Below are 17,500 nucleotides of genomic sequence, written 5' to 3'. Positions count from 1 at the left end.
TGCTGCGCTAACGAGGCCACTTGCAAGTGGTTGTTGATGCCATCCATGCTTAAAAATGAGTTTTCAAATCATGAAACTGATTTTTTTTCTACTTATTACTGAAAAAGGGTCTCAGCGGTTCCCATATGGTCTAGCGGTTAGGATTCCTGGTTCTCACCCAGGCGGCCCGGGTTCGACTCCCGGTATGGGAATGAGCATTTTCCTAAGCTTGCAACTACATCGAAAGACCCTCTGAATTAAGATAGCGCTCAAAAAGTTCATAAAAGTATCATTCAGGCTTGCCGTCTACAAGAGCACCTTTGCTTTTTCATCAAGAATGCCGTGACCCGGATTCGAACCGGGGTTGCTGCGGCCACAACGCAGAGTACTAACCACTATACGATCACGGCGACATTCACGAGCCAGGTAGGAGTCGAACCTACAATCTTCTGATCCGTAGTCAGACGCGTTATCCATTGCGCCACTGGCCCTGTGTGAGAGGTTGCCACTAATCATGCTCCCCATTTTGGACTTTTGCTACGCTCGCAGCCATATTCAAAGACCTCAACACGGTTGCTTTTAGCCCCTAGCCAAAACCCTTCTGCCTTGTTTGCTACCTTTCCATATTATCCAGTATCGTTTCGGTATTGAATGGCAAAGAGCAGTGCCTATCCAGTTAAGGCGGAGGGAAAAAACAAGGATAGATCCATGCCCCGTGTGAGGATCGAACTCACGACCTTCAGATTATGAGACTGACGCGCTACCTACTGCGCTAACGAGGCATCTTGCGTGTGATTGGTTGTTGCCGTCCAGAGATAAGATGGAATTCTGTAAGCACAAAACTTCTTTTGTTTTTTTTTTGTTTTTTTTAATATGTACATGTATATATCTACATATATTGGAAAGTTTAAAGCAAGCTGTGAAAGCAACTTTTCCCATATGGTCTAGCGGTTAGGATTCCTGGTTTTCACCCAGGCGGCCCGGGTTCGACTCCCGGTATGGGAATGAGTGTTTTGCTAAGCTTGTGCCTGCATTCAAAGGCCTGCACCTTTCTTGCAGAATTAAGCGGCTTAGTTTGCAGATGCTCTTGGCAGCCAAAAATGCTGCGCTAACGAGGCCACTTGCAAGTGGTTGTTGATGCCATCCATGCTTAAAAATGAGTTTTCAAATCATGAAACTGATTTTTTTTCTACTTATTACTGAAAAAGGGTCTCAGCGGTTCCCATATGGTCTAGCGGTTAGGATTCCTGGTTCTCACCCAGGCGGCCCGGGTTCGACTCCCGGTATGGGAATGAGCATTTTCCTAAGCTTGCAACTACATCGAAAGACCCTCTGAATTAAGATAGCGCTCAAAAAGTTCATAAAAGTATCATTCAGGCTTGCCGTCTACAAGAGCACCTTTGCTTTTTCATCAAGAATGCCGTGACCCGGATTCGAACCGGGGTTGCTGCGGCCACAACGCAGAGTACTAACCACTATACGATCACGGCGACATTCACGAGCCAGGTAGGAGTCGAACCTACAATCTTCTGATCCGTAGTCAGACGCGTTATCCATTGCGCCACTGGCCCTGTGTGAGAGGTTGCCACTAATCATGCTCCCCATTTTGGACTTTTGCTACGCTCGCAGCCATATTCAAAGACCTCAACACGGTTGCTTTTAGCCCCTAGCCAAAACCCTTCTGCCTTGTTTGCTACCTTTCCATATTATCCAGTATCGTTTCGGTATTGAATGGCAAAGAGCAGTGCCTATCCAGTTAAGGCGGAGGGAAAAAACAAGGATAGATCCATGCCCCGTGTGAGGATCGAACTCACGACCTTCAGATTATGAGACTGACGCGCTACCTACTGCGCTAACGAGGCATCTTGCGTGTGATTGGTTGTTGCCGTCCAGAGATAAGATGGAATTCTGTAAGCACAAAACTTATTTTTTTTTTTTTTTTTTTTTAATATGTACATGTATATATCTACATATATTGGAAAGTTTAAAGCAAGCTGTGAAAGCAACTTTTCCCATATGGTCTAGCGGTTAGGATTCCTGGTTTTCACCCAGGCGGCCCGGGTTCGACTCCCGGTATGGGAATGAGTGTTTTGCTAAGCTTGTGCCTGCATTCAAAGGCCTGCACCTTTCTTGCAGAATTAAGCGGCTTAGTTTGCAGATGCTCTTGGCAGCCAAAAATGCTGCGCTAACGAGGCCACTTGCAAGTGGTTGTTGATGCCATCCATGCTTAAAAATGAGTTTTCAAATCATGAAACTGATTTTTTTTCTACTTATTACTGAAAAAGGGTCTCAGCGGTTCCCATATGGTCTAGCGGTTAGGATTCCTGGTTCTCACCCAGGCGGCCCGGGTTCGACTCCCGGTATGGGAATGAGCATTTTCCTAAGCTTGCAACTACATCGAAAGACCCTCTGAATTAAGATAGCGCTCAAAAAGTTCATAAAAGTATCATTCAGGCTTGCCGTCTACAAGAGCACCTTTGCTTTTTCATCAAGAATGCCGTGACCCTGATTCGAACCGGGGTTGCTGCGGCCACAACGCAGAGTACTAACCACTATACGATCACGGCGACATTCACGAGCCAGGTAGGAGTCGAACCTACAATCTTCTGATCCGTAGTCAGACGCGTTATCCATTGCGCCACTGGCCCTGTGTGAGAGGTTGCCACTAATCATGCTCCCCATTTTGGACTTTTGCTACGCTCGCAGCCATATTCAAAGACCTCAACACGGTTGCTTTTAGCCCCTAGCCAAAACCCTTCTGCCTTGTTTGCTACCTTTCCATATTATCCAGTATCGTTTCGGTATTGAATGGCAAAGAGCAGTGCCTATCCAGTTAAGGCGGAGGGAAAAAACAAGGATAGATCCATGCCCCGTGTGAGGATCGAACTCACGACCTTCAGATTATGAGACTGACGCGCTACCTACTGCGCTAACGAGGCATCTTGCGTGTGATTGGTTGTTGCCGTCCAGAGATAAGATGGAATTCTGTAAGCACAAAACTTATTTTTTTTTTTTTTTTTTTTAATATGTACATGTATATATCTACATATATTGGAAAGTTTAAAGCAAGCTGTGAAAGCAACTTTTCCCATATGGTCTAGCGGTTAGGATTCCTGGTTTTCACCCAGGCGGCCCGGGTTCGACTCCCGGTATGGGAATGAGTGTTTTGCTAAGCTTGTGCCTGCATTCAAAGGCCTGCACCTTTCTTGCAGAATTAAGCGGCTTAGTTTGCAGATGCTCTTGGCAGCCAAAAATGCTGCGCTAACGAGGCCACTTGCAAGTGGTTGTTGATGCCATCCATGCTTAAAAATGAGTTTTCAAATCATGAAACTGATTTTTTTTCTACTTATTACTGAAAAAGGGTCTCAGCGGTTCCCATATGGTCTAGCGGTTAGGATTCCTGGTTCTCACCCAGGCGGCCCGGGTTCGACTCCCGGTATGGGAATGAGCATTTTCCTAAGCTTGCAACTACATCGAAAGACCCTCTGAATTAAGATAGCGCTCAAAAAGTTCATAAAAGTATCATTCAGGCTTGCCGTCTACAAGAGCACCTTTGCTTTTTCATCAAGAATGCCGTGACCCGGATTCGAACCGGGGTTGCTGCGGCCACAACGCAGAGTACTAACCACTATACGATCACGGCGACATTCATGAGCCAGGTAGGAGTCGAACCTACAATCTTCTGATCCGTAGTCAGACGCGTTATCCATTGCGCCACTGGCCCTGTGTGAGAGGTTGCCACTAATCATGCTCCCCATTTTGGACTTTTGCTACGCTCGCAGCCATATTCAAAGACCTCAACACGGTTGCTTTTAGCCCCTAGCCAAAACCCTTCTGCCTTGTTTGCTACCTTTCCATATTATCCAGTATCGTTTCGGTATTGAATGGCAAAGAGCAGTGCCTATCCAGTTAAGGCGGAGGGAAAAAACAAGGATAGATCCATGCCCCGTGTGAGGATCGAACTCACGACCTTCAGATTATGAGACTGACGCACTACCTACTGCGCTAACGAGGCATCTTGCGTGTGATTGGTTGTTGCCGTCCAGAGATAAGATGGAATTCTGTAAGCACAAAACTTCTTTTTTTTTTTTTTTTTTTAATATGTACATGTATATATCTACATATATTGGAAAGTTTAAAGCAAGCTGTGAAAGCAACTTTTCCCATATGGTCTAGCGGTTAGGATTCCTGGTTTTCACCCAGGCGGCCCGGGTTCGACTCCCGGTATGGGAATGAGTGTTTTGCTAAGCTTGTGCCTGCATTCAAAGGCCTGCACCTTTCTTGCAGAATTAAGCGGCTTAGTTTGCAGATGCTCTTGGCAGCCAAAAATGCTGCGCTAACGAGGCCACTTGCAAGTGGTTGTTGATGCCATCCATGCTTAAAAATGAGTTTTCAAATCATGAAACTGATTTTTTTTCTACTTATTACTGAAAAAGGGTCTCAGCGGTTCCCATATGGTCTAGCGGTTAGGATTCCTGGTTCTCACCCAGGCGGCCCGGGTTCGACTCCCGGTATGGGAATGAGCATTTTCCTAAGCTTGCAACTACATCGAAAGACCCTCTGAATTAAGATAGCGCTCAAAAAGTTCATAAAAGTATCATTCAGGCTTGCTGTCTACAAGAGCACCTTTGCTTTTTCATCAAGAATGCCGTGACCCGGATTCGAACCGGGGTTGCTGCGGCCACAACGCAGAGTACTAACCACTATACGATCACGGCGACATTCACGAGCCAGGTAGGAGTCGAACCTACAATCTTCTGATCCGTAGTCAGACGCGTTATCCATTGCGCCACTGGCCCTGTGTGAGAGGTTGCCACTAATCATGCTCCCCATTTTGGACTTTTGCTACGCTCGCAGCCATATTCAAAGACCTCAACACGGTTGCTTTTAGCCCCTAGCCAAAACCCTTCTGCCTTGTTTGCTACCTTTCCATATTATCCAGTATCGTTTCGGTATTGAATGGCAAAGAGCAGTGCCTATCCAGTTAAGGCGGAGGGAAAAAACAAGGATAGATCCATGCCCCGTGTGAGGATCGAACTCACGACCTTCAGATTATGAGACTGACGCGCTACCTACTGCGCTAACGAGGCATCTTGCGTGTGATTGGTTGTTGCCGTCCAGAGATAAGATGGAATTCTGTAAGCACAAAACTTCTTTTTTTTTTTTTTTTTTTAATATGTACATGTATATATCTACATATATTGGAAAGTTTAAAGCAAGCTGTGAAAGCAACTTTTCCCATATGGTCTAGCGGTTAGGATTCCTGGTTTTCACCCAGGCGGCCCGGGTTCGACTCCCGGTATGGGAATGAGTGTTTTGCTAAGCTTGTGCCTGCATTCAAAGGCCTGCACCTTTCTTGCAGAATTAAGCGGCTTAGTTTGCAGATGCTCTTGGCAGCCAAAAATGCTGCGCTAACGAGGCCACTTGCAAGTGGTTGTTGATGCCATCCATGCTTAAAAATGAGTTTTCAAATCATGAAACTGATTTTTTTTCTACTTATTACTGAAAAAGGGTCTCAGCGGTTCCCATATGGTCTAGCGGTTAGGATTCCTGGTTCTCACCCAGGCGGCCCGGGTTCGACTCCCGGTATGGGAATGAGCATTTTCCTAAGCTTGCAACTACATCGAAAGACCCTCTGAATTAAGATAGCGCTCAAAAAGTTCATAAAAGTATCATTCAGGCTTGCCGTCTACAAGAGCACCTTTGCTTTTTCATCAAGAATGCCGTGACCCGGATTCGAACCGGGGTTGCTGCGGCCACAACGCAGAGTACTAACCACTATACGATCACGGCGACATTCACGAGCCAGGTAGGAGTCGAACCTACAATCTTCTGATCCGTAGTCAGACGCGTTATCCATTGCGCCACTGGCCCTGTGTGAGAGGTTGCCACTAATCATGCTCCCCATTTTGGACTTTTGCTACGCTCGCAGCCATATTCAAAGACCTCAACACGGTTGCTTTTAGCCCCTAGCCAAAACCCTTCTGCCTTGTTTGCTACCTTTCCATATTATCCAGTATCGTTTCGGTATTGAATGGCAAAGAGCAGTGCCTATCCAGTTAAGGCGGAGGGAAAAAACAAGGATAGATCCATGCCCCGTGTGAGGATCGAACTCACGACCTTCAGATTATGAGACTGACGCGCTACCTACTGCGCTAACGAGGCATCTTGCGTGTGATTGGTTGTTGCCGTCCAGAGATAAGATGGAATTCTGTAAGCACAAAACTTCTTTTGTTTTTTTTTTGTTTTTTTTAATATGTACATGTATATATCTACATATATTGGAAAGTTTAAAGCAAGCTGTGAAAGCAACTTTTCCCATATGGTCTAGCGGTTAGGATTCCTGGTTTTCACCCAGGCGGCCCGGGTTCGACTCCCGGTATGGGAATGAGTGTTTTGCTAAGCTTGTGCCTGCATTCAAAGGCCTGCACCTTTCTTGCAGAATTAAGCGGCTTAGTTTGCAGATGCTCTTGGCAGCCAAAAATGCTGCGCTAACGAGGCCACTTGCAAGTGGTTGTTGATGCCATCCATGCTTAAAAATGAGTTTTCAAATCATGAAACTGATTTTTTTTCTACTTATTACTGAAAAAGGGTCTCAGCGGTTCCCATATGGTCTAGCGGTTAGGATTCCTGGTTCTCACCCAGGCGGCCCGGGTTCGACTCCCGGTATGGGAATGAGCATTTTCCTAAGCTTGCAACTACATCGAAAGACCCTCTGAATTAAGATAGCGCTCAAAAAGTTCATAAAAGTATCATTCAGGCTTGCCGTCTACAAGAGCACCTTTGCTTTTTCATCAAGAATGCCGTGACCCGGATTCGAACCGGGGTTGCTGCGGCCACAACGCAGAGTACTAACCACTATACGATCACGGCGACATTCACGAGCCAGGTAGGAGTCGAACCTACAATCTTCTGATCCGTAGTCAGACGCGTTATCCATTGCGCCACTGGCCCTGTGTGAGAGGTTGCCACTAATCATGCTCCCCATTTTGGACTTTTGCTACGCTCGCAGCCATATTCAAAGACCTCAACACGGTTGCTTTTAGCCCCTAGCCAAAACCCTTCTGCCTTGTTTGCTACCTTTCCATATTATCCAGTATCGTTTCGGTATTGAATGGCAAAGAGCAGTGCCTATCCAGTTAAGGCGGAGGGAAAAAACAAGGATAGATCCATGCCCCGTGTGAGGATCGAACTCACGACCTTCAGATTATGAGACTGACGCGCTACCTACTGCGCTAACGAGGCATCTTGCGTGTGATTGGTTGTTGCCGTCCAGAGATAAGATGGAATTCTGTAAGCACAAAACTTATTATTTTTTTTTTTTTTTTAATATGTACATGTATATATCTACATATATTGGAAAGTTTAAAGCAAGCTGTGAAAGCAACTTTTCCCATATGGTCTAGCGGTTAGGATTCCTGGTTTTCACCCAGGCGGCCCGGGTTCGACTCCCGGTATGGGAATGAGTGTTTTGCTAAGCTTGTGCCTGCATTCAAAGGCCTGCACCTTTCTTGCAGAATTAAGCGGCTTAGTTTGCAGATGCTCTTGGCAGCCAAAAATGCTGCGCTAACGAGGCCACTTGCAAGTGGTTGTTGATGCCATCCATGCTTAAAAATGAGTTTTCAAATCATGAAACTGATTTTTTTTCTACTTATTACTGAAAAAGGGTCTCAGCGGTTCCCATATGGTCTAGCGGTTAGGATTCCTGGTTCTCACCCAGGCGGCCCGGGTTCGACTCCCGGTATGGGAATGAGCATTTTCCTAAGCTTGCAACTACATCGAAAGACCCTCTGAATTAAGATAGCGCTCAAAAAGTTCATAAAAGTATCATTCAGGCTTGCCGTCTACAAGAGCACCTTTGCTTTTTCATCAAGAATGCCGTGACCCGGATTCGAACCGGGGTTGCTGCGGCCACAACGCAGAGTACTAACCACTATACGATCACGGCGACATTCATGAGCCAGGTAGGAGTCGAACCTACAATCTTCTGATCCGTAGTCAGACGCGTTATCCATTGCGCCACTGGCCCTGTGTGAGAGGTTGCCACTAATCATGCTCCCCATTTTGGACTTTTGCTACGCTCGCAGCCATATTCAAAGACCTCAACACGGTTGCTTTTAGCCCCTAGCCAAAACCCTTCTGCCTTGTTTGCTACCTTTCCATATTATCCAGTATCGTTTCGGTATTGAATGGCAAAGAGCAGTGCCTATCCAGTTAAGGCGGAGGGAAAAAACAAGGATAGATCCATGCCCCGTGTGAGGATCGAACTCACGACCTTCAGATTATGAGACTGACGCACTACCTACTGCGCTAACGAGGCATCTTGCGTGTGATTGGTTGTTGCCGTCCAGAGATAAGATGGAATTCTGTAAGCACAAAACTTCTTTTTTTTTTTTTTTTTTTAATATGTACATGTATATATCTACATATATTGGAAAGTTTAAAGCAAGCTGTGAAAGCAACTTTTCCCATATGGTCTAGCGGTTAGGATTCCTGGTTTTCACCCAGGCGGCCCGGGTTCGACTCCCGGTATGGGAATGAGTGTTTTGCTAAGCTTGTGCCTGCATTCAAAGGCCTGCACCTTTCTTGCAGAATTAAGCGGCTTAGTTTGCAGATGCTCTTGGCAGCCAAAAATGCTGCGCTAACGAGGCCACTTGCAAGTGGTTGTTGATGCCATCCATGCTTAAAAATGAGTTTTCAAATCATGAAACTGATTTTTTTTCTACTTATTACTGAAAAAGGGTCTCAGCGGTTCCCATATGGTCTAGCGGTTAGGATTCCTGGTTCTCACCCAGGCGGCCCGGGTTCGACTCCCGGTATGGGAATGAGCATTTTCCTAAGCTTGCAACTACATCGAAAGACCCTCTGAATTAAGATAGCGCTCAAAAAGTTCATAAAAGTATCATTCAGGCTTGCCGTCTACAAGAGCACCTTTGCTTTTTCATCAAGAATGCCGTGACCCGGATTCGAACCGGGGTTGCTGCGGCCACAACGCAGAGTACTAACCACTATACGATCACGGCGACATTCACGAGCCAGGTAGGAGTCGAACCTACAATCTTCTGATCCGTAGTCAGACGCGTTATCCATTGCGCCACTGGCCCTGTGTGAGAGGTTGCCACTAATCATGCTCCCCATTTTGGACTTTTGCTACGCTCGCAGCCATATTCAAAGACCTCAACACGGTTGCTTTTAGCCCCTAGCCAAAACCCTTCTGCCTTGTTTGCTACCTTTCCATATTATCCAGTATCGTTTCGGTATTGAATGGCAAAGAGCAGTGCCTATCCAGTTAAGGCGGAGGGAAAAAACAAGGATAGATCCATGCCCCGTGTGAGGATCGAACTCACGACCTTCAGATTATGAGACTGACGCGCTACCTACTGCGCTAACGAGGCATCTTGCGTGTGATTGGTTGTTGCCGTCCAGAGATAAGATGGAATTCTGTAAGCACAAAACTTCTTTTTTTTTTTTTTTAATATGTACATGTATATATCTACATATATTGGAAAGTTTAAAGCAAGCTGTGAAAGCAACTTTTCCCATATGGTCTAGCGGTTAGGATTCCTGGTTTTCACCCAGGCGGCCCGGGTTCGACTCCCGGTATGGGAATGAGTGTTTTGCTAAGCTTGTGCCTGCATTCAAAGGCCTGCACCTTTCTTGCAGAATTAAGCGGCTTAGTTTGCAGATGCTCTTGGCAGCCAAAAATGCTGCGCTAACGAGGCCACTTGCAAGTGGTTGTTGATGCCATCCATGCTTAAAAATGAGTTTTCAAATCATGAAACTGATTTTTTTTCTACTTATTACTGAAAAAGGGTCTCAGCGGTTCCCATATGGTCTAGCGGTTAGGATTCCTGGTTCTCACCCAGGCGGCCCGGGTTCGACTCCCGGTATGGGAATGAGCATTTTCCTAAGCTTGCAACTACATCGAAAGACCCTCTGAATTAAGATAGCGCTCAAAAAGTTCATAAAAGTATCATTCAGGCTTGCCGTCTACAAGAGCACCTTTGCTTTTTCATCAAGAATGCCGTGACCCGGATTCGAACCGGGGTTGCTGCGGCCACAACGCAGAGTACTAACCACTATACGATCACGGCGACATTCACGAGCCAGGTAGGAGTCGAACCTACAATCTTCTGATCCGTAGTCAGACGCGTTATCCATTGCGCCACTGGCCCTGTGTGAGAGGTTGCCACTAATCATGCTCCCCATTTTGGACTTTTGCTACGCTCGCAGCCATATTCAAAGACCTCAACACGGTTGCTTTTAGCCCCTAGCCAAAACCCTTCTGCCTTGTTTGCTACCTTTCCATATTATCCAGTATCGTTTCGGTATTGAATGGCAAAGAGCAGTGCCTATCCAGTTAAGGCGGAGGGAAAAAACAAGGATAGATCCATGCCCCGTGTGAGGATCGAACTCACGACCTTCAGATTATGAGACTGACGCGCTACCTACTGCGCTAACGAGGCATCTTGCGTGTGATTGGTTGTTGCCGTCCAGAGATAAGATGGAATTCTGTAAGCACAAAACTTCTTTTTTTTTTTTTTTTTTTTTTTTAATATGTACATGTATATATCTACATATATTGGAAAGTTTAAAGCAAGCTGTGAAAGCAACTTTTCCCATATGGTCTAGCGGTTAGGATTCCTGGTTTTCACCCAGGCGGCCCGGGTTCGACTCCCGGTATGGGAATGAGTGTTTTGCTAAGCTTGTGCCTGCATTCAAAGGCCTGCACCTTTCTTGCAGAATTAAGCGGCTTAGTTTGCAGATGCTCTTGGCAGCCAAAAATGCTGCGCTAACGAGGCCACTTGCAAGTGGTTGTTGATGCCATCCATGCTTAAAAAGCAAGCTGTGAAAGCAACTTTTCCCATATGGTCTAGCGGTTAGGATTCCTGGTTTTCACCCAGGCGGCCCGGGTTCGACTCCCGGTATGGGAATGAGTGTTTTGCTAAGCTTGTGCCTGCATTCAAAGGCCTGCACCTTTCTTGCAGAATTAAGCGGCTTAGTTTGCAGATGCTCTTGGCAGCCAAAAATGCTGCGCTAACGAGGCCACTTGCAAGTGGTTGTTGATGCCATCCATGCTTAAAAATGAGTTTTCAAATCATGAAACTGATTTTTTTTCTACTTATTACTGAAAAAGGGTCTCAGCGGTTCCCATATGGTCTAGCGGTTAGGATTCCTGGTTCTCACCCAGGCGGCCCGGGTTCGACTCCCGGTATGGGAATGAGCATTTTCCTAAGCTTGCAACTACATCGAAAGACCCTCTGAATTAAGATAGCGCTCAAAAAGTTCATAAAAGTATCATTCAGGCTTGCCGTCTACAAGAGCACCTTTGCTTTTTCATCAAGAATGCCGTGACCCGGATTCGAACCGGGGTTGCTGCGGCCACAACGCAGAGTACTAACCACTATACGATCACGGCGACATTCACGAGCCAGGTAGGAGTCGAACCTACACTCTTCTGATCCGTAGTCAGACGCGTTATCCATTGCGCCACTGGCCCTGTGTGAGAGGTTGCCACTAATCATGCTCCCCATTTTGGACTTTTGCTACGCTCGCAGCCATATTCAAAGACCTCAACACGGTTGCTTTTAGCCCCTAGCCAAAACCCTTCTGCCTTGTTTGCTACCTTTCCATATTATCCAGTATCGTTTCGGTATTGAATGGCAAAGAGCAGTGCCTATCCAGTTAAGGCGGAGGGAAAAAACAAGGATAGATCCATGCCCCGTGTGAGGATCGAACTCACGACCTTCAGATTATGAGACTGACGCGCTACCTACTGCGCTAACGAGGCATCTTGCGTGTGATTGGTTGTTGCCGTCCAGAGATAAGATGGAATTCTGTAAGCACAAAACTTCTTTTTTTTTTTTTTTAATATGTACATGTATATATCTACATATATTGGAAAGTTTAAAGCAAGCTGTGAAAGCAACTTTTCCCATATGGTCTAGCGGTTAGGATTCCTGGTTTTCACCCAGGCGGCCCGGGTTCGACTCCCGGTATGGGAATGAGTGTTTTGCTAAGCTTGTGCCTGCATTCAAAGGCCTGCACCTTTCTTGCAGAATTAAGCGGCTTAGTTTGCAGATGCTCTTGGCAGCCAAAAATGCTGCGCTAACGAGGCCACTTGCAAGTGGTTGTTGATGCCATCCATGCTTAAAAATGAGTTTTCAAATCATGAAACTGATTTTTTTTCTACTTATTACTGAAAAAGGGTCTCAGCGGTTCCCATATGGTCTAGCGGTTAGGATTCCTGGTTCTCACCCAGGCGGCCCGGGTTCGACTCCCGGTATGGGAATGAGCATTTTCCTAAGCTTGCAACTACATCGAAAGACCCTCTGAATTAAGATAGCGCTCAAAAAGTTCATAAAAGTATCATTCAGGCTTGCCGTCTACAAGAGCACCTTTGCTTTTTCATCAAGAATGCCGTGACCCGGATTCGAACCGGGGTTGCTGCGGCCACAACGCAGAGTACTAACCACTATACGATCACGGCGACATTCACGAGCCAGGTAGGAGTCGAACCTACAATCTTCTGATCCGTAGTCAGACGCGTTATCCATTGCGCCACTGGCCCTGTGTGAGAGGTTGCCACTAATCATGCTCCCCATTTTGGACTTTTGCTACGCTCGCAGCCATATTCAAAGACCTCAACACGGTTGCTTTTAGCCCCTAGCCAAAACCCTTCTGCCTTGTTTGCTACCTTTCCATATTATCCAGTATCGTTTCGGTATTGAATGGCAAAGAGCAGTGCCTATCCAGTTAAGGCGGAGGGAAAAAACAAGGATAGATCCATGCCCCGTGTGAGGATCGAACTCACGACCTTCAGATTATGAGACTGACGCGCTACCTACTGCGCTAACGAGGCATCTTGCGTGTGATTGGTTGTTGCCGTCCAGAGATAAGATGGAATTCTGTAAGCACAAAACTTCTTTTTTTTTTTTTTTTTTTTTTTTTTTTTTTTTTAATATGTACATGTATATATCTACATATATTGGAAAGTTTAAAGCAAGCTGTGAAAGCAACTTTTCCCATATGGTCTAGCGGTTAGGATTCCTGGTTTTCACCCAGGCGGCCCGGGTTCGACTCCCGGTATGGGAATGAGTGTTTTGCTAAGCTTGTGCCTGCATTCAAAGGCCTGCACCTTTCTTGCAGAATTAAGCGGCTTAGTTTGCAGATGCTCTTGGCAGCCAAAAATGCTGCGCTAACGAGGCCACTTGCAAGTGGTTGTTGATGCCATCCATGCTTAAAAAGCAAGCTGTGAAAGCAACTTTTCCCATATGGTCTAGCGGTTAGGATTCCTGGTTTTCACCCAGGCGGCCCGGGTTCGACTCCCGGTATGGGAATGAGTGTTTTGCTAAGCTTGTGCCTGCATTCAAAGGCCTGCACCTTTCTTGCAGAATTAAGCGGCTTAGTTTGCAGATGCTCTTGGCAGCCAAAAATGCTGCGCTAACGAGGCCACTTGCAAGTGGTTGTTGATGCCATCCATGCTTAAAAATGAGTTTTCAAATCATGAAACTGATTTTTTTTCTACTTATTACTGAAAAAGGGTCTCAGCGGTTCCCATATGGTCTAGCGGTTAGGATTCCTGGTTCTCACCCAGGCGGCCCGGGTTCGACTCCCGGTATGGGAATGAGCATTTTCCTAAGCTTGCAACTACATCGAAAGACCCTCTGAATTAAGATAGCGCTCAAAAAGTTCATAAAAGTATCATTCAGGCTTGCCGTCTACAAGAGCACCTTTGCTTTTTCATCAAGAATGCCGTGACCCGGATTCGAACCGGGGTTGCTGCGGCCACAACGCAGAGTACTAACCACTATACGATCACGGCGACATTCACGAGCCAGGTAGGAGTCGAACCTACAATCTTCTGATCCGTAGTCAGACGCGTTATCCATTGCGCCACTGGCCCTGTGTGAGAGGTTGCCACTAATCATGCTCCCCATTTTGGACTTTTGCTACGCTCGCAGCCATATTCAAAGACCTCAACACGGTTGCTTTTAGCCCCTAGCCAAAACCCTTCTGCCTTGTTTGCTACCTTTCCATATTATCCAGTATCGTTTCGGTATTGAATGGCAAAGAGCAGTGCCTATCCAGTTAAGGCGGAGGGAAAAAACAAGGATAGATCCATGCCCCGTGTGAGGATCAAACTCACGACCTTCAGATTATGAGACTGACGCGCTACCTACTGCGCTAACGAGGCATCTTGCGTGTGATTGGTTGTTGCCGTCCAGAGATAAGATGGAATTCTGTAAGCACAAAACTTCTTTTTTTTTTTTTTTTTTTTAATATGTACATGTATATATCTACATATATTGGAAAGTTTAAAGCAAGCTGTGAAAGCAACTTTTCCCATATGGTCTAGCGGTTAGGATTCCTGGTTTTCACCCAGGCGGCCCGGGTTCGACTCCCGGTATGGGAATGAGTGTTTTGCTAAGCTTGTGCCTGCATTCAAAGGCCTGCACCTTTCTTGCAGAATTAAGCGGCTTAGTTTGCAGATGCTCTTGGCAGCCAAAAATGCTGCGCTAACGAGGCCACTTGCAAGTGGTTGTTGATGCCATCCATGCTTAAAAATGAGTTTTCAAATCATGAAACTGATTTTTTTTCTACTTATTACTGAAAAAGGGTCTCAGCGGTTCCCATATGGTCTAGCGGTTAGGATTCCTGGTTCTCACCCAGGCGGCCCGGGTTCGACTCCCGGTATGGGAATGAGCATTTTCCTAAGCTTGCAACTACATCGAAAGACCCTCTGAATTAAGATAGCGCTCAAAAAGTTCATAAAAGTATCATTCAGGCTTGCCGTCTACAAGAGCACCTTTGCTTTTTCATCAAGAATGCCGTGACCCGGATTCGAACCGGGGTTGCTGCGGCCACAACGCAGAGTACTAACCACTATACGATCACGGCGACATTCATGAGCCAGGTAGGAGTCGAACCTACAATCATCTGATCCGTAGTCAGACGCGTTATCCATTGCGCCACTGGCCCTGTGTGAGAGGTTGCCACTAATCATGCTCCCCATTTTGGACTTTTGCTACGCTCGCAGCCATATTCAAAGACCTCAACACGGTTGCTTTTAGCCCCTAGCCAAAACCCTTCTGCCTTGTTTGCTACCTTTCCATATTATCCAGTATCGTTTCGGTATTGAATGGCAAAGAGCAGTGCCTATCCAGTTAAGGCGGAGGGAAAAAACAAGGATAGATCCATGCCCCGTTTGAGGATCGAACTCACGACCTTCAGATTATGAGACTGACGCGCTACCTACTGCGCTAACGAGGCATCTTGCGTGTTATTGGTTGTTGCCGTCCAGAGATAAGATGGAATTCTGTAAGCACAAAACTTCTTTTTTTTTTTTTTTTTTTTTTTTTTTTTAATATGTACATGTATATATCTACATATATTGGAAAGTTTAAAGCAAGCTGTGAAAGCAACTTTTCCCATATGGTCTAGCGGTTAGGATTCCTGGTTTTCACCCAGGCGGCCCGGGTTCGACTCCCGGTATGGGAATGAGTGTTTTGCTAAGCTTGTGCCTGCATTCAAAGGCCTGCACCTTTCTTGCAGAATTAAGCGGCTTAGTTTGCAGATGCTCTTGGCAGCCAAAAATGCTGCGCTAACGAGGCCACTTGCAAGTGGTTGTTGATGCCATCCATGCTTAAAAATGAGTTTTCAAATCATGAAACTGATTTTTTTTCTACTTATTACTGAAAAAGGGTCTCAGCGGTTCCCATATGGTCTAGCGGTTAGGATTCCTGGTTCTCACCCAGGCGGCCCGGGTTCGACTCCCGGTATGGGAATGAGCATTTTCCTAAGCTTGCAACTACATCGAAAGACCCTCTGAATTAAGATAGCGCTCAAAAAGTTCATAAAAGTATCATTCAGGCTTGCCGTCTACAAGAGCACCTTTGCTTTTTCATCAAGAATGCCGTGACCCGGATTCGAACCGGGGTTGCTGCGGCCACAACGCAGAGTACTAACCACTATACGATCACGGCGACATTCACGAGCCAGGTAGGAGTCGAACCTACAATCTTCTGATCCGTAGTCAGACGCGTTATCCATTGCGCCACTGGCCCTGTGTGAGAGGTTGCCACTAATCATGCTCCCCATTTTGGACTTTTGCTACGCTCGCAGCCATATTCAAAGACCTCAACACGGTTGCTTTTAGCCCCTAGCCAAAACCCTTCTGCCTTGTTTGCTACCTTTCCATATTATCCAGTATCGTTTCGGTATTGAATGGCAAAGAGCAGTGCCTATCCAGTTAAGGCGGAGGGAAAAAACAAGGATAGATCCATGCCCCGTGTGAGGATCGAACTCACGACCTTCAGATTATGAGACTGACGCGCTACCTACTGCGCTAACGAGGCATCTTGCGTGTGAGTGGTTGTTGCCGTCCAGAGATAAGATGGAATTCAGTAAGCACAAAACTTCTTTTTTTTTTTTTTTTTTTTTTAATATGTACATGTATATATCTACATATATTGGAAAGTTTAAAGCAAGCTGTGAAAGCAACTTTTCCCATATGGTCTAGCGGTTAGGATTCCTGGTTTTCACCCAGGCGGCCCGGGTTCGACTCCCGGTATGGGAATGAGTGTTTTGCTAAGCTTGTGCCTGCATTCAAAGGCCTGCACCTTTCTTGCAGAATTAAGCGGCTTAGTTTGCAGATGCTCTTGGCAGCCAAAAATGCTGCGCTAACGAGGCCACTTGCAAGTGGTTGTTGATGCCATCCATGCTTAAAAATGAGTTTTCAAATCATGAAACTGATTTTTTTTCTACTTATTACTGAAAAAGGGTCTCAGCGGTTCCCATATGGTCTAGCGGTTAGGATTCCTGGTTCTCACCCAGGCGGCCCGGGTTCGACTCCCGGTATGGGAATGAGCATTTTCCTAAGCTTGCAACTACATCGAAAGACCCTCTGAATTAAGATAGCGCTCAAAAAGTTCATAAAAGTATCATTCAGGCTTGCCGTCTACAAGAGCACCTTTGCTTTTTCATCAAGAATGCCGTGACCCGGATTCGAACCGGGGTTGCTGCGGCCACAACGCAGAGTACTAACCACTATACGATCACGGCGACATTCACGAGCCAGGTAGGAGTCGAACCTACAATCTTCTGATCCGTAGTCAGACGCGTTATCCATTGCGCCACTGGCCCTGTGTGAGAGGTTGCCACTAATCATGCTCCCCATTTTGGACTTTTGCTACGCTCGCAGCCATATTCAAAGACCTCAACACGGTTGCTTTTAGCCCCTAGCCAAAACCCTTCTGCCTTGTTTGCTACCTTTCCATATTATCCAGTATCGTTTCGGTATTGAATGGCAAAGAGCAGTGCCTATCCAGTTAAGGCGGAGGGAAAAAACAAGGATAGATCCATGCCCCGTGTGAGGATCGAACTCACGACCTTCAGATTATGAGACTGACGCGCTACCTACTGCGCTAACGAGGCATCTTGCGTGTGAGTGGTTGTTGCCGTCCAGAGATAAGATGGAATTCAGTAAGCACAAAACTTCTTTTTTTTTTTTTTTTTTTTT

General features: G+C 46.2%; 76 non-coding genes across 76 annotated transcripts; 33 read left to right on the top strand and 43 right to left on the bottom strand.

Annotated features, from left to right (window-relative positions):
* The first annotated feature begins 119 nt into the window (after positions 1–119).
* TRNAE-CUC (transfer RNA glutamic acid (anticodon CUC)) lies at positions 120–191 on the top strand. The gene has a single exon. It is a non-coding gene; the product is annotated as a tRNA-Glu (tRNA).
* Positions 192–317: 126 nt separating this feature from the next.
* TRNAH-GUG (transfer RNA histidin (anticodon GUG)) lies at positions 318–389 on the bottom strand. Its single transcript has one exon. It is a non-coding gene; the product is annotated as a tRNA-His (tRNA).
* An 8-nt stretch (positions 390–397) lies between these two features.
* Positions 398–470, bottom strand: TRNAR-ACG (transfer RNA arginine (anticodon ACG)). The gene has a single exon. It is a non-coding gene; the product is annotated as a tRNA-Arg (tRNA).
* Positions 471–688: 218 nt separating this feature from the next.
* Positions 689–761, bottom strand: TRNAM-CAU (transfer RNA methionine (anticodon CAU)). Its single transcript has one exon. It is a non-coding gene; the product is annotated as a tRNA-Met (tRNA).
* Positions 762–912: 151 nt separating this feature from the next.
* On the top strand, positions 913–984 carry TRNAE-UUC (transfer RNA glutamic acid (anticodon UUC)). The gene has a single exon. It is a non-coding gene; the product is annotated as a tRNA-Glu (tRNA).
* A 215-nt stretch (positions 985–1,199) lies between these two features.
* Positions 1,200–1,271, top strand: TRNAE-CUC (transfer RNA glutamic acid (anticodon CUC)). The gene has a single exon. It is a non-coding gene; the product is annotated as a tRNA-Glu (tRNA).
* A 126-nt stretch (positions 1,272–1,397) lies between these two features.
* On the bottom strand, positions 1,398–1,469 carry TRNAH-GUG (transfer RNA histidin (anticodon GUG)). The gene has a single exon. It is a non-coding gene; the product is annotated as a tRNA-His (tRNA).
* Positions 1,470–1,477: 8 nt separating this feature from the next.
* Positions 1,478–1,550, bottom strand: TRNAR-ACG (transfer RNA arginine (anticodon ACG)). Its single transcript has one exon. It is a non-coding gene; the product is annotated as a tRNA-Arg (tRNA).
* A 218-nt stretch (positions 1,551–1,768) lies between these two features.
* Positions 1,769–1,841, bottom strand: TRNAM-CAU (transfer RNA methionine (anticodon CAU)). The gene has a single exon. It is a non-coding gene; the product is annotated as a tRNA-Met (tRNA).
* A 148-nt stretch (positions 1,842–1,989) lies between these two features.
* TRNAE-UUC (transfer RNA glutamic acid (anticodon UUC)) lies at positions 1,990–2,061 on the top strand. Its single transcript has one exon. It is a non-coding gene; the product is annotated as a tRNA-Glu (tRNA).
* Positions 2,062–2,276: 215 nt separating this feature from the next.
* TRNAE-CUC (transfer RNA glutamic acid (anticodon CUC)) lies at positions 2,277–2,348 on the top strand. The gene has a single exon. It is a non-coding gene; the product is annotated as a tRNA-Glu (tRNA).
* Positions 2,349–2,554: 206 nt separating this feature from the next.
* On the bottom strand, positions 2,555–2,627 carry TRNAR-ACG (transfer RNA arginine (anticodon ACG)). Its single transcript has one exon. It is a non-coding gene; the product is annotated as a tRNA-Arg (tRNA).
* A 218-nt stretch (positions 2,628–2,845) lies between these two features.
* TRNAM-CAU (transfer RNA methionine (anticodon CAU)) lies at positions 2,846–2,918 on the bottom strand. The gene has a single exon. It is a non-coding gene; the product is annotated as a tRNA-Met (tRNA).
* A 147-nt stretch (positions 2,919–3,065) lies between these two features.
* On the top strand, positions 3,066–3,137 carry TRNAE-UUC (transfer RNA glutamic acid (anticodon UUC)). Its single transcript has one exon. It is a non-coding gene; the product is annotated as a tRNA-Glu (tRNA).
* A 215-nt stretch (positions 3,138–3,352) lies between these two features.
* Positions 3,353–3,424, top strand: TRNAE-CUC (transfer RNA glutamic acid (anticodon CUC)). The gene has a single exon. It is a non-coding gene; the product is annotated as a tRNA-Glu (tRNA).
* A 126-nt stretch (positions 3,425–3,550) lies between these two features.
* On the bottom strand, positions 3,551–3,622 carry TRNAH-GUG (transfer RNA histidin (anticodon GUG)). Its single transcript has one exon. It is a non-coding gene; the product is annotated as a tRNA-His (tRNA).
* Positions 3,623–3,630: 8 nt separating this feature from the next.
* TRNAR-ACG (transfer RNA arginine (anticodon ACG)) lies at positions 3,631–3,703 on the bottom strand. The gene has a single exon. It is a non-coding gene; the product is annotated as a tRNA-Arg (tRNA).
* A 437-nt stretch (positions 3,704–4,140) lies between these two features.
* On the top strand, positions 4,141–4,212 carry TRNAE-UUC (transfer RNA glutamic acid (anticodon UUC)). Its single transcript has one exon. It is a non-coding gene; the product is annotated as a tRNA-Glu (tRNA).
* Positions 4,213–4,427: 215 nt separating this feature from the next.
* TRNAE-CUC (transfer RNA glutamic acid (anticodon CUC)) lies at positions 4,428–4,499 on the top strand. Its single transcript has one exon. It is a non-coding gene; the product is annotated as a tRNA-Glu (tRNA).
* Positions 4,500–4,625: 126 nt separating this feature from the next.
* On the bottom strand, positions 4,626–4,697 carry TRNAH-GUG (transfer RNA histidin (anticodon GUG)). The gene has a single exon. It is a non-coding gene; the product is annotated as a tRNA-His (tRNA).
* An 8-nt stretch (positions 4,698–4,705) lies between these two features.
* TRNAR-ACG (transfer RNA arginine (anticodon ACG)) lies at positions 4,706–4,778 on the bottom strand. The gene has a single exon. It is a non-coding gene; the product is annotated as a tRNA-Arg (tRNA).
* A 218-nt stretch (positions 4,779–4,996) lies between these two features.
* On the bottom strand, positions 4,997–5,069 carry TRNAM-CAU (transfer RNA methionine (anticodon CAU)). The gene has a single exon. It is a non-coding gene; the product is annotated as a tRNA-Met (tRNA).
* Positions 5,070–5,215: 146 nt separating this feature from the next.
* TRNAE-UUC (transfer RNA glutamic acid (anticodon UUC)) lies at positions 5,216–5,287 on the top strand. The gene has a single exon. It is a non-coding gene; the product is annotated as a tRNA-Glu (tRNA).
* Positions 5,288–5,502: 215 nt separating this feature from the next.
* TRNAE-CUC (transfer RNA glutamic acid (anticodon CUC)) lies at positions 5,503–5,574 on the top strand. Its single transcript has one exon. It is a non-coding gene; the product is annotated as a tRNA-Glu (tRNA).
* A 126-nt stretch (positions 5,575–5,700) lies between these two features.
* Positions 5,701–5,772, bottom strand: TRNAH-GUG (transfer RNA histidin (anticodon GUG)). The gene has a single exon. It is a non-coding gene; the product is annotated as a tRNA-His (tRNA).
* An 8-nt stretch (positions 5,773–5,780) lies between these two features.
* Positions 5,781–5,853, bottom strand: TRNAR-ACG (transfer RNA arginine (anticodon ACG)). Its single transcript has one exon. It is a non-coding gene; the product is annotated as a tRNA-Arg (tRNA).
* Positions 5,854–6,071: 218 nt separating this feature from the next.
* Positions 6,072–6,144, bottom strand: TRNAM-CAU (transfer RNA methionine (anticodon CAU)). The gene has a single exon. It is a non-coding gene; the product is annotated as a tRNA-Met (tRNA).
* A 151-nt stretch (positions 6,145–6,295) lies between these two features.
* Positions 6,296–6,367, top strand: TRNAE-UUC (transfer RNA glutamic acid (anticodon UUC)). The gene has a single exon. It is a non-coding gene; the product is annotated as a tRNA-Glu (tRNA).
* Positions 6,368–6,582: 215 nt separating this feature from the next.
* TRNAE-CUC (transfer RNA glutamic acid (anticodon CUC)) lies at positions 6,583–6,654 on the top strand. The gene has a single exon. It is a non-coding gene; the product is annotated as a tRNA-Glu (tRNA).
* Positions 6,655–6,780: 126 nt separating this feature from the next.
* On the bottom strand, positions 6,781–6,852 carry TRNAH-GUG (transfer RNA histidin (anticodon GUG)). The gene has a single exon. It is a non-coding gene; the product is annotated as a tRNA-His (tRNA).
* An 8-nt stretch (positions 6,853–6,860) lies between these two features.
* On the bottom strand, positions 6,861–6,933 carry TRNAR-ACG (transfer RNA arginine (anticodon ACG)). Its single transcript has one exon. It is a non-coding gene; the product is annotated as a tRNA-Arg (tRNA).
* Positions 6,934–7,151: 218 nt separating this feature from the next.
* Positions 7,152–7,224, bottom strand: TRNAM-CAU (transfer RNA methionine (anticodon CAU)). Its single transcript has one exon. It is a non-coding gene; the product is annotated as a tRNA-Met (tRNA).
* Positions 7,225–7,370: 146 nt separating this feature from the next.
* Positions 7,371–7,442, top strand: TRNAE-UUC (transfer RNA glutamic acid (anticodon UUC)). Its single transcript has one exon. It is a non-coding gene; the product is annotated as a tRNA-Glu (tRNA).
* A 215-nt stretch (positions 7,443–7,657) lies between these two features.
* On the top strand, positions 7,658–7,729 carry TRNAE-CUC (transfer RNA glutamic acid (anticodon CUC)). The gene has a single exon. It is a non-coding gene; the product is annotated as a tRNA-Glu (tRNA).
* Positions 7,730–7,855: 126 nt separating this feature from the next.
* TRNAH-GUG (transfer RNA histidin (anticodon GUG)) lies at positions 7,856–7,927 on the bottom strand. Its single transcript has one exon. It is a non-coding gene; the product is annotated as a tRNA-His (tRNA).
* An 8-nt stretch (positions 7,928–7,935) lies between these two features.
* Positions 7,936–8,008, bottom strand: TRNAR-ACG (transfer RNA arginine (anticodon ACG)). The gene has a single exon. It is a non-coding gene; the product is annotated as a tRNA-Arg (tRNA).
* A 437-nt stretch (positions 8,009–8,445) lies between these two features.
* On the top strand, positions 8,446–8,517 carry TRNAE-UUC (transfer RNA glutamic acid (anticodon UUC)). Its single transcript has one exon. It is a non-coding gene; the product is annotated as a tRNA-Glu (tRNA).
* A 215-nt stretch (positions 8,518–8,732) lies between these two features.
* TRNAE-CUC (transfer RNA glutamic acid (anticodon CUC)) lies at positions 8,733–8,804 on the top strand. The gene has a single exon. It is a non-coding gene; the product is annotated as a tRNA-Glu (tRNA).
* A 126-nt stretch (positions 8,805–8,930) lies between these two features.
* TRNAH-GUG (transfer RNA histidin (anticodon GUG)) lies at positions 8,931–9,002 on the bottom strand. Its single transcript has one exon. It is a non-coding gene; the product is annotated as a tRNA-His (tRNA).
* Positions 9,003–9,010: 8 nt separating this feature from the next.
* TRNAR-ACG (transfer RNA arginine (anticodon ACG)) lies at positions 9,011–9,083 on the bottom strand. Its single transcript has one exon. It is a non-coding gene; the product is annotated as a tRNA-Arg (tRNA).
* Positions 9,084–9,301: 218 nt separating this feature from the next.
* On the bottom strand, positions 9,302–9,374 carry TRNAM-CAU (transfer RNA methionine (anticodon CAU)). The gene has a single exon. It is a non-coding gene; the product is annotated as a tRNA-Met (tRNA).
* Positions 9,375–9,516: 142 nt separating this feature from the next.
* TRNAE-UUC (transfer RNA glutamic acid (anticodon UUC)) lies at positions 9,517–9,588 on the top strand. The gene has a single exon. It is a non-coding gene; the product is annotated as a tRNA-Glu (tRNA).
* Positions 9,589–9,803: 215 nt separating this feature from the next.
* TRNAE-CUC (transfer RNA glutamic acid (anticodon CUC)) lies at positions 9,804–9,875 on the top strand. Its single transcript has one exon. It is a non-coding gene; the product is annotated as a tRNA-Glu (tRNA).
* Positions 9,876–10,001: 126 nt separating this feature from the next.
* TRNAH-GUG (transfer RNA histidin (anticodon GUG)) lies at positions 10,002–10,073 on the bottom strand. The gene has a single exon. It is a non-coding gene; the product is annotated as a tRNA-His (tRNA).
* An 8-nt stretch (positions 10,074–10,081) lies between these two features.
* Positions 10,082–10,154, bottom strand: TRNAR-ACG (transfer RNA arginine (anticodon ACG)). Its single transcript has one exon. It is a non-coding gene; the product is annotated as a tRNA-Arg (tRNA).
* Positions 10,155–10,372: 218 nt separating this feature from the next.
* TRNAM-CAU (transfer RNA methionine (anticodon CAU)) lies at positions 10,373–10,445 on the bottom strand. Its single transcript has one exon. It is a non-coding gene; the product is annotated as a tRNA-Met (tRNA).
* A 151-nt stretch (positions 10,446–10,596) lies between these two features.
* On the top strand, positions 10,597–10,668 carry TRNAE-UUC (transfer RNA glutamic acid (anticodon UUC)). The gene has a single exon. It is a non-coding gene; the product is annotated as a tRNA-Glu (tRNA).
* A 173-nt stretch (positions 10,669–10,841) lies between these two features.
* Positions 10,842–10,913, top strand: TRNAE-UUC (transfer RNA glutamic acid (anticodon UUC)). Its single transcript has one exon. It is a non-coding gene; the product is annotated as a tRNA-Glu (tRNA).
* A 215-nt stretch (positions 10,914–11,128) lies between these two features.
* TRNAE-CUC (transfer RNA glutamic acid (anticodon CUC)) lies at positions 11,129–11,200 on the top strand. Its single transcript has one exon. It is a non-coding gene; the product is annotated as a tRNA-Glu (tRNA).
* Positions 11,201–11,326: 126 nt separating this feature from the next.
* Positions 11,327–11,398, bottom strand: TRNAH-GUG (transfer RNA histidin (anticodon GUG)). The gene has a single exon. It is a non-coding gene; the product is annotated as a tRNA-His (tRNA).
* Positions 11,399–11,406: 8 nt separating this feature from the next.
* Positions 11,407–11,479, bottom strand: TRNAR-ACG (transfer RNA arginine (anticodon ACG)). Its single transcript has one exon. It is a non-coding gene; the product is annotated as a tRNA-Arg (tRNA).
* Positions 11,480–11,697: 218 nt separating this feature from the next.
* TRNAM-CAU (transfer RNA methionine (anticodon CAU)) lies at positions 11,698–11,770 on the bottom strand. Its single transcript has one exon. It is a non-coding gene; the product is annotated as a tRNA-Met (tRNA).
* A 142-nt stretch (positions 11,771–11,912) lies between these two features.
* Positions 11,913–11,984, top strand: TRNAE-UUC (transfer RNA glutamic acid (anticodon UUC)). The gene has a single exon. It is a non-coding gene; the product is annotated as a tRNA-Glu (tRNA).
* A 215-nt stretch (positions 11,985–12,199) lies between these two features.
* TRNAE-CUC (transfer RNA glutamic acid (anticodon CUC)) lies at positions 12,200–12,271 on the top strand. The gene has a single exon. It is a non-coding gene; the product is annotated as a tRNA-Glu (tRNA).
* A 126-nt stretch (positions 12,272–12,397) lies between these two features.
* Positions 12,398–12,469, bottom strand: TRNAH-GUG (transfer RNA histidin (anticodon GUG)). Its single transcript has one exon. It is a non-coding gene; the product is annotated as a tRNA-His (tRNA).
* An 8-nt stretch (positions 12,470–12,477) lies between these two features.
* Positions 12,478–12,550, bottom strand: TRNAR-ACG (transfer RNA arginine (anticodon ACG)). Its single transcript has one exon. It is a non-coding gene; the product is annotated as a tRNA-Arg (tRNA).
* A 218-nt stretch (positions 12,551–12,768) lies between these two features.
* On the bottom strand, positions 12,769–12,841 carry TRNAM-CAU (transfer RNA methionine (anticodon CAU)). The gene has a single exon. It is a non-coding gene; the product is annotated as a tRNA-Met (tRNA).
* Positions 12,842–13,002: 161 nt separating this feature from the next.
* TRNAE-UUC (transfer RNA glutamic acid (anticodon UUC)) lies at positions 13,003–13,074 on the top strand. The gene has a single exon. It is a non-coding gene; the product is annotated as a tRNA-Glu (tRNA).
* A 173-nt stretch (positions 13,075–13,247) lies between these two features.
* On the top strand, positions 13,248–13,319 carry TRNAE-UUC (transfer RNA glutamic acid (anticodon UUC)). Its single transcript has one exon. It is a non-coding gene; the product is annotated as a tRNA-Glu (tRNA).
* Positions 13,320–13,534: 215 nt separating this feature from the next.
* TRNAE-CUC (transfer RNA glutamic acid (anticodon CUC)) lies at positions 13,535–13,606 on the top strand. Its single transcript has one exon. It is a non-coding gene; the product is annotated as a tRNA-Glu (tRNA).
* Positions 13,607–13,732: 126 nt separating this feature from the next.
* On the bottom strand, positions 13,733–13,804 carry TRNAH-GUG (transfer RNA histidin (anticodon GUG)). Its single transcript has one exon. It is a non-coding gene; the product is annotated as a tRNA-His (tRNA).
* An 8-nt stretch (positions 13,805–13,812) lies between these two features.
* On the bottom strand, positions 13,813–13,885 carry TRNAR-ACG (transfer RNA arginine (anticodon ACG)). The gene has a single exon. It is a non-coding gene; the product is annotated as a tRNA-Arg (tRNA).
* Positions 13,886–14,323: 438 nt separating this feature from the next.
* Positions 14,324–14,395, top strand: TRNAE-UUC (transfer RNA glutamic acid (anticodon UUC)). The gene has a single exon. It is a non-coding gene; the product is annotated as a tRNA-Glu (tRNA).
* Positions 14,396–14,610: 215 nt separating this feature from the next.
* On the top strand, positions 14,611–14,682 carry TRNAE-CUC (transfer RNA glutamic acid (anticodon CUC)). Its single transcript has one exon. It is a non-coding gene; the product is annotated as a tRNA-Glu (tRNA).
* A 126-nt stretch (positions 14,683–14,808) lies between these two features.
* Positions 14,809–14,880, bottom strand: TRNAH-GUG (transfer RNA histidin (anticodon GUG)). Its single transcript has one exon. It is a non-coding gene; the product is annotated as a tRNA-His (tRNA).
* Positions 14,881–14,888: 8 nt separating this feature from the next.
* Positions 14,889–14,961, bottom strand: TRNAR-ACG (transfer RNA arginine (anticodon ACG)). The gene has a single exon. It is a non-coding gene; the product is annotated as a tRNA-Arg (tRNA).
* A 447-nt stretch (positions 14,962–15,408) lies between these two features.
* Positions 15,409–15,480, top strand: TRNAE-UUC (transfer RNA glutamic acid (anticodon UUC)). Its single transcript has one exon. It is a non-coding gene; the product is annotated as a tRNA-Glu (tRNA).
* A 215-nt stretch (positions 15,481–15,695) lies between these two features.
* TRNAE-CUC (transfer RNA glutamic acid (anticodon CUC)) lies at positions 15,696–15,767 on the top strand. The gene has a single exon. It is a non-coding gene; the product is annotated as a tRNA-Glu (tRNA).
* A 126-nt stretch (positions 15,768–15,893) lies between these two features.
* Positions 15,894–15,965, bottom strand: TRNAH-GUG (transfer RNA histidin (anticodon GUG)). Its single transcript has one exon. It is a non-coding gene; the product is annotated as a tRNA-His (tRNA).
* An 8-nt stretch (positions 15,966–15,973) lies between these two features.
* TRNAR-ACG (transfer RNA arginine (anticodon ACG)) lies at positions 15,974–16,046 on the bottom strand. The gene has a single exon. It is a non-coding gene; the product is annotated as a tRNA-Arg (tRNA).
* A 218-nt stretch (positions 16,047–16,264) lies between these two features.
* On the bottom strand, positions 16,265–16,337 carry TRNAM-CAU (transfer RNA methionine (anticodon CAU)). Its single transcript has one exon. It is a non-coding gene; the product is annotated as a tRNA-Met (tRNA).
* A 149-nt stretch (positions 16,338–16,486) lies between these two features.
* Positions 16,487–16,558, top strand: TRNAE-UUC (transfer RNA glutamic acid (anticodon UUC)). Its single transcript has one exon. It is a non-coding gene; the product is annotated as a tRNA-Glu (tRNA).
* Positions 16,559–16,773: 215 nt separating this feature from the next.
* On the top strand, positions 16,774–16,845 carry TRNAE-CUC (transfer RNA glutamic acid (anticodon CUC)). Its single transcript has one exon. It is a non-coding gene; the product is annotated as a tRNA-Glu (tRNA).
* A 126-nt stretch (positions 16,846–16,971) lies between these two features.
* Positions 16,972–17,043, bottom strand: TRNAH-GUG (transfer RNA histidin (anticodon GUG)). The gene has a single exon. It is a non-coding gene; the product is annotated as a tRNA-His (tRNA).
* An 8-nt stretch (positions 17,044–17,051) lies between these two features.
* Positions 17,052–17,124, bottom strand: TRNAR-ACG (transfer RNA arginine (anticodon ACG)). The gene has a single exon. It is a non-coding gene; the product is annotated as a tRNA-Arg (tRNA).
* Positions 17,125–17,342: 218 nt separating this feature from the next.
* On the bottom strand, positions 17,343–17,415 carry TRNAM-CAU (transfer RNA methionine (anticodon CAU)). The gene has a single exon. It is a non-coding gene; the product is annotated as a tRNA-Met (tRNA).
* Between the last annotated feature and the right edge of the window lie 85 nt (positions 17,416–17,500).

The sequence above is a fragment of the Eleutherodactylus coqui genome, chromosome 2 (genome assembly GCF_035609145.1).
Source record: "Eleutherodactylus coqui strain aEleCoq1 chromosome 2, aEleCoq1.hap1, whole genome shotgun sequence".
NCBI lineage: Eukaryota > Metazoa > Chordata > Amphibia > Anura > Eleutherodactylidae > Eleutherodactylus > Eleutherodactylus coqui.
This window is presented reverse-complemented; position numbering and strand designations above follow the sequence as displayed.